This window comes from Cupressus sempervirens, chromosome 1 (genome assembly GCF_028749045.1).
Source record: "Cupressus sempervirens isolate cs-2001-9-10 chromosome 1, ASM2874904v1, whole genome shotgun sequence".
NCBI lineage: Eukaryota > Viridiplantae > Streptophyta > Pinopsida > Cupressales > Cupressaceae > Cupressus > Cupressus sempervirens.
The window spans coordinates 828,707,323-828,715,449 of record NC_143118.1 but is presented as its reverse complement, the minus strand read 5'-3'; positions in this window follow the sequence as shown (position 1 = coordinate 828,715,449).

Genomic DNA, 8,127 nt, shown 5'->3' with positions numbered 1-8,127 from the left:
AAACCAAGAATATGGCATAGTTCGGTCATTAAGCCCTTGAATTCCTAATAGCCCAAGAAATGGGATTTCGGCCTATAACTTATATATTTTGAATGGAAGAAAGAAACTAATCAACAATGATATTTTCTCTTTTTGATGTACTCTCAAATACCAAAGTGTAGAGATCCCATGAGCAAGAAAATTGTCATAACCCATGGGACAACAACTAGGCCTAAAGGGCTAATTAGGTTGCCATTACAAAGCAAGTACCCTTTTCACATTTTCCAAAAACATGAAACCAATTAGGCTAGTTGAGGAATGCCAAAAATGTGTTAAATACAAAGTTACAAACTAGGACGTGAAGTTTTGGGGTCTTAAAATGTTGTTACAACAGGACTGTGTGTTGATGCATTCAAGTTATATGCATCTAGGGCATCATCTCTCTCCCTTATCTTTGCATATTATCACTTGAAACCAAAATAATCTCAAAGTTCATTAGGATTACAAGGATTCCACCAAAGGCTATGAATTTCCTATGGCGGAAATGGGAGTTATGAAACAATTTCCTTCAAAACCCTACTAACCCTCAAAATTAGGGTTGTTTGTACAAAAATAGGTGTAACTTGAGTTTTATAAAGCCTCAAGACCTCAAAATAGTTGCATTATAAATATATCTTGATGGTGCATCTATAAATGTTAGGCTCAACCTCCTATGCATCAATACACATCCATACCATTCAAAAAAATTGTCCAAAATGCAGAAAAAAAGGTTGCTTTTATTGATTTCAATGCCAAAAACTTACATCGTACCTTCCACTTGCCTGAAAGGGTGATATGAAGGTCTTCCCCAACTGATCCAACTAAATTTGAAAGGTTGTGACCTTTGGGGGAATGATTACAATCAATTTTTCTTATTTATGCAAAAAGTTGTAAAGTTGCATTGCAACTTTTGCACTTCTATTGCATTTTTTGGATTTTAAAGCCTTAAAGGCATTGTGACTATCTAAATGAGTCCTAAATGACTTAAAATAAGTGATAGACCCTCAATTATAGAAAATTTATATAATTACATAAAATTTGTGCCCTTGTAAGCTCATTGAGCAACAAGTTTATAAAACACCCAAATTGCTAATGTGCCACACAAAAGGGTTAAAAGTGAACTTATGAATCTAACAACATTGTCTTATTGAAAACCAAGAAAAATAAACTTCAAAAAGCTCATAAATGACCCAAAAAATCTTATTTCATTGTTTCATGGAAGAGTTCTCCTGCACCAACACTTCATTCTAGCACCACAAATGTTTCAATTATAAATGCCTATTCATCAATGGCCCTGCATTTACAGGACCTGGGAAGCTAGGATACTCAAGTTGGGCATGATACCTCAAATTTCTCATTGAAATATATTAATTATCTTAACAAAAAAACAAAAATTTCATTGCCACATTTAAATGGAGACTTCAGTTTAAATGGAGATTGTTAGTTCCCAAACATGTCCCAATCAAGTAGATGACTGGTGCAGGAGCACCCATTCTAGACTCATCAAAGAAGGCACAAGTAAGGATCCTAGATAGTTCACTTAGGATAGGTTGTGATGCATTAGTGCATGGTGGAAGCTTCTAAAAGGAAAGCCACTAAGCAATTAGACAAGGTTGTAATCCTTCAAATTTCCCAAAAAGAGGGTTTAGTACTGGGACACTTATCACAAGCATCAATAATGAACTTATCATAGTTTATCATAATCCAAAGAAGGTAGGGAACCTAATCACTAGGTTTTCCTAAGTTCAAAAGCACCAAAACATAAGGATTCTCCAAAAGCATAATAAGGAAATTGATGCAAAGAGCACAACTAAGAAGCTTCAAATGGGCTTCTCACTCTTGGAATCAACCAACTAGCTATTAAATATTTAACCTTATTACAAGGTTTTACCACACTCTAATCCTCCAAAGGATCAAATAAACATGTTTTAAAAATTCACCAAGAATCCAAGGACAAAGAACCAAACTTTCCCACTTTATGGGTTTTGCACCAATCTAGGTTAATACTAGGAAAACATCCTACAAGTTTTTCCCAAGGGTTCTAAGAGGTTAAAAGATCTTAGGGCACCTATTTACCATAGACTACACCACTAGTTTAAATCATACACTTGCATAAAGCATCAAACCCCAATTTGGCCTAGTAGCCCTATTGGTGTTTGAAAACGCTGGAGGGTTTTCAATTATCCCCATGAGAATATGACACATCTAGGGGCAGCTAAATCCCATTATGAACATATCATTTCAGACATAGGGCCAACTATAAGGCATGACCCTTCTTCTACTTCAGGCTCTGCAAAACCTAGGCGGGTAGACCTATAGATTCTTTATATGGTACCAGTTATCAAAGCATACACTGAATCTAATATGAAGCATGTAAAACCCTTATTTCTCCTGATAACTCGTGAAATAAAATCAATCTACATTAGCTAAATTTAGATCTAGGAATCTCATTAGCTAAGTGAGGGCATTCTATTATAGCTCTTCAACATGAAAAGGGGAAAAGCGTTTGATTATTGATGTCGAGTTTCAAAAAATCCTCAAACATGCAGCAATATAACAAGGGATCCTATAACTGATTAGTGCCTAATCCATTGGGAAATTCCATGAATTCAAAACATACATCTATGACATTAGGATATATTCTGTATACCCAGACATCAGATCTATCTAATTATCATGTGATTCAGACATCGATGTTCATTAAGACCTCATTCTTATGAAATATCCTTCTCAAGATAACCAACAACCCTGTCAAACACATCAAGCATTTACTTGGCACTTTGTTCCAATTTCAAGATATATCAGGCATACAACCTAAAGGGGAAGAAAATGGATCTCAACTCTTTGTTCCAAGACCACATAAGACTACAAATTACTGAGACAGGAGACAAGAACCAGAATGAAACTAACGAAATGCTTGATCATATGTATTCATTTCCTTGAAACAATACAAAAAAATGCATGAAATTTAAACATGAAACAACCTAACATATTAGAACTATCTATATTATCTGCAGTATTGCTGTTCACACAAGAAGAAATTGCTAAAGAATGGAGGTGGAATCACAGTTCTGGATCCATAGAAGTGGTCTCACAAAATGACTGCAAATTTCCTACCATCAATGGTTTCTCAGTAACAAAAATTGGAACCTCTATAATGGAAGAAAGAAAAAATAATATAGCAAGAAGTGAATTCTCGGATTGAATTTGCAACTGACATCTATCCACTAGGAATTCAATCTCTCTTAACTGAATCACCTCTTTCATCTCTCTACCCATCTAATCTGGTATGGTTTCATCATTACACTCTAACTGATTGGAAGATATCTCTGTTCAAATGATGAAAGCCTTTTGATTCACTAAAATATCTGATTTGCCTCATGAAATGCCAGTAAAATTTGAGATTTTACTGAGTGAACACTATTAGAATTTGACCCAAATTGCATTTCAACTATCTTTTAACCACATTTAGGTTATTCCCATGCTAAAAATCAAAACTGAATTCTAATACCTGAAATTGGTTGCAAGTTGGAAACTAGGGAGAAAACCTCATGTAGTATGAACACACTACTTCCTGTGCAAAAATTGACTCTAGAATAGAAATTTCGTCTTCTCGTGATTTCGGCAATATATAATGTCACTATCTTTGCTTATCAAAAACCCATCCCAAGTCAATTTGAAAAATACTCCTCTGGCTATAAAAGACAAGTCTGCACTTGAATTTTTAAAATTTCAAATATCTAATTCATTCCAAAAGTTAAAACTTTATACTAAAGCCCTATTCAATTTAAAAAAATTGAACATGTAAATCACTTTTTTGAAATAATAATTTAAAATTATTACTTTTCTTTGGGCCCATTGGGCGCCACCTAGGCTGCCACGTGGTAGCCTGTGATTGGCTAGCCTATGCCTTGTCATCACCACCTATTTCATCTTTTACATGTGGTACTGTTTCATTTGCTACCCAGAATACCACCTCATCTGCTGATGAGGTTGCCATGTCACACCCAACCCGGGCCCCGCTACCTTGGCTGCTTTCCTACATTTTTTAAATCACTCGCATCTTCATAATACGAGATTGCATCATCTGTTAGATTGTGACACATGTCATGATCTGGCACATCCTCTTGAGTTGCTCCTTATCTTTGCCAACTCATCGCCCAATGGGACCTGTCACCACATGGCGACAGCCCGCTTTCCTGCAATATTTATCTACCCTGCAACTTGATATTGCAGGGAAGTAGGCACCACAAGATGTGCCATGTGGTGCAATCTTGTGGTCCCTCATTTGATTTTTCCACATCAGCATCATAGTACTTTTGTTTAAAATTGTGTAATTTCCCTATACCCACTGGCTAACGTCATCCATGGCCCACCGGGTTCTCCTTAAGCAACCTTTCACATCCAGATAAGACTCTGTGCCTTTAAGACATTCTAACCTATGAGCACTTTTCTATTTATATTGCAAAAAATGTTACAATATCCCCAATGTGGGATTAAAGTTTATCATTTTTTCTGCTCCTTTGACTGCATTTTTTCCTTCATGGCGGGCCTCTCTCTTGGTTCTAGCACTAGGCACCTAATTTCATGTGGGTCTACTTTGACTGCAACCTCCTCTACAAATTCATCATGAGATTCCCCTACTATTTGACTAGTCTTTGCTCAGCCAAATTCGCTATATGTGTAGGTTAACTCTGTTTAAAGTTATGTGGCCTGCTCTTTAAATGCTTTTCATATCTGTCAACCTCTGTTCATGGCATGGATTACTCCTACAAGGCGTGGAGTTCCTTTGTTTGTTGCACCTTTGCTAATGGGCGCCTTTTTATATTAATGCGTGGAGTGTCTGCTACTGTGGATTCAACTGTGGTCACCCCTGCAATTTGTGTGGCTCCTTGTATGTTCTCCATGTTTGACATTCTTCTTGCTTTTTTTTTTTAGATGCTTATGCACATCGTTCCCTATCTTTCATTTATTCTCCTCATAACTTAGCGTGATCTTCCTTACACTACAGATTCCTCCATACTTTCATGGCATCCCCTGCTGTTCTTCCCACTAGCTTTAAATTCTCTAAACATTTCTTCTGGTGACCTCTAACTGAAACCTCCTTGTTTTATTTTGCTAATTATTTTTGTCTTTTGTAAAACAGTTTTGTCAGCAAACTACCAGTTCTTATCAGCTCTAGGAAAAGTATTATAGCTTATGTGAGAATATTGTAGGTATCAATCTTACAAGTTTAAGTTGGAATATAATAACTTTTAAAGATATGATCGTTGGGTGGTCAAACTTGTTGAGATTTAATTTGGAGATCTCCTTTAAAAGCATGCATCTCTACCTGAATGACATCCTTTTATGTGTGCTCCTCTTACCAAAAATAGTAGGCATCTTCCTTTAAAATCTTGAATCTACTGCATTTCTCCTTAAAATCATTTAATGATCTTTCAATCTCCTCACAACGATCCATAGCTTGTTTAGCAATATTTTTCTTTTAACTGTTCTAAAGTAACTTCGAGCTTTAAAGCTTTCTTCAAAGGTTGCACACATTTTCTCCAAAGTTGTAATATATTTCTTTAGTTAAACTTTAGTAACTTTGATGCCCCATCAGAAAATCCTTAAATTCTTCAATAATACCTTTTGTAAATGTCAAATTTTCTTTCAATCCTAAGGCTTACTCTTGGGAATCTGTTAGTTATTTTTGATCCAATATCAACTCTGATTCTATTTCTTTAAGATCATCCTCCATTTGTTCTTTCAATAGAATTTTTCATGAAGGCCCTGGATTTCATCGTATAGAGAAGCCAAAAGATCCTCCTTCTTTGAATAATCAGAAGTTTAGACTTCTTAAATCTCAAAAAATCAGACAATGAGAATGAATTCTCTTTTGTAAGATTGCAACACTCTTATGCTTTCAAATCAGTCCATCCTTTTGAAGCAATTAGTTGGACCCCAAAGTGGGTCCGACTAAAAAAAATTTCATTTTTGAACCATTGAACTACAAAACTGATCCATTTACCATCCAACATTGAATTGCAACAAATTTGACCACTGAATAATCAATTGAAAACCATTTTACTACTAATCTGCAAACTGCTAATTTAATGTCAAGAGGTTCGTTGATCACCTTTAAAACACTGACCCGAACAATTGACCAAGCTCTGAAAATCAAGATCTCTATACTCTCTGACATGTTTAACAGGCTTTCCAGATCTCGTTGCATGAAAACATCAACATCAAAAGATATTGACCTCCAAAGTTGTCAACTCAAATTCACCTGCAGAAAAACATGTTAGAAAATTGGAAAGTGTGTTTGGAAATGGCCTGGAAAACTGAACAAATGTGCACTTGGGGATTCAGAATCTAGGGCACTATTTCTCTGTCATGAGGATGGTATGATTCTATAATTTAGGCTCACGATGAATCACAAGTCAAATTTGGCAAGCATCTGAAGTTGGCTACTTGGATTTTGCAAACTGGGAACAATGACAGAAAGCAATTTTTGTAAATGGAATTGGCTTGGAAAAGTGTGCAAACAGATTCGTCAAGACATAAAAATTGACTCACTCGGAGCATTTTTAGAGCACAACACAGTAGTACAATTCATTCAATCTTACCGTCACATATTAGAAGTTATAATGCCACGAACAGGGGTACTCACAAATTTGCAAATGCTGACGCTAGTAAAAAGATAGAAATTGCATTTGGAATTGCGTTTGAAAACTGATCAAACAGATTCATCAAGACTTAAAATTTGAAACATAACAAGTCTCTGATGTGTACAATGTAATGCAAAAATAATTTCAACATTTGGGTCAACTAGTGAAAAGTTACAACCTGTCAAATAGGGCTTCTCAGAAATATATGCAAAGTGCATAAGCATGAAAACAATAACTAACCAACTTTGAGGGGTTTGAAACCTAATCAAATAAACTCGAAATGACTCAAAATTTGAAACATAGGCTCTTGGGTATGGACTACACACTCTCAAAGTGGAAAGTCACAAAACCTTTCTGGGTGTGAGATCTTCAATTGCAAACGCAACCTCCTGTCGTTGTTTGACACTTACGTGAAAATGCAAGATTGAAAATTTCTCAAAGCAAGACTTCACCAAATGACTCGGAATGATGATTTAACTTCATGGAACACTTAGAAAGGATGAATGCAGGGTGTTAGAAACATTAGGCACCTTATGCATTAACTCAATAGTGGGGTACATAGGCTTCACAAAGCATTTATAGGCCTGATTTTCTCAAAATTTTTGAGATGTGACTAAAATGAAGCATGCAAATTTTTAGTCCCAATAGTGGCTCTGTCTAGGGATGCATGTCCCTTGTGGGCATGGCAAGGATTTAGATCTCTGGTAGAAGTAGACCACACACTTGACAACAAAAACTTCCTCTCGAATAGCTTTATTGAAAAACATGAAAACTACTCTGACTATGTACACATGATGACCCTAGGTCATCGAAAAGTTTTCAAAACTCCTTTCCTCTGTCAAAAACTTGATTCCCATTTACATTCTCCAGAGGTAAACTGAAATTCTCATTTCCATTTGTTTCACCAATCAGATCAGCATACTGAAACAAATAACTTGGCAAAACAAAACAACTTCCTTCATTCTCATGGTGCATATAAAATTCAAAGACTATTTCTTCTTCATGCTCACTATGAGAAAAAGCATCAGCATGCTCATGACTACACAAACTAAACTAAGAATCAAAATCCAATGATGATTCATGCATGCTGATCAGAAACACAAAAATTTCATAATCTACATCATTCACCAAATTGCAAACACCAAAAACTTGCAACTCACCTTGTGTCTCCGGCTACAAAGAGTGTTTGGAATCTGATTGTTGCCTACTTGCAGTCATATCATTCTCTAAATCAGATTCATTTTTCATTGAAGCCTCTTCATATTCTTCAACCAACTGATTAGTTACCAAAATTGAAAACTCATTCTGAAAGTGTTGATCTAAGTTATGCTGATCACTATCATTTTCTTCATTAAATTGAATGTTGGAATAAACCTTGAACTTATCTTTACAAGACTTATCAGCACATGAAGAAAATCTATAATTTTATTGGCAACCTTCATTGTTTTCCTCATCATCA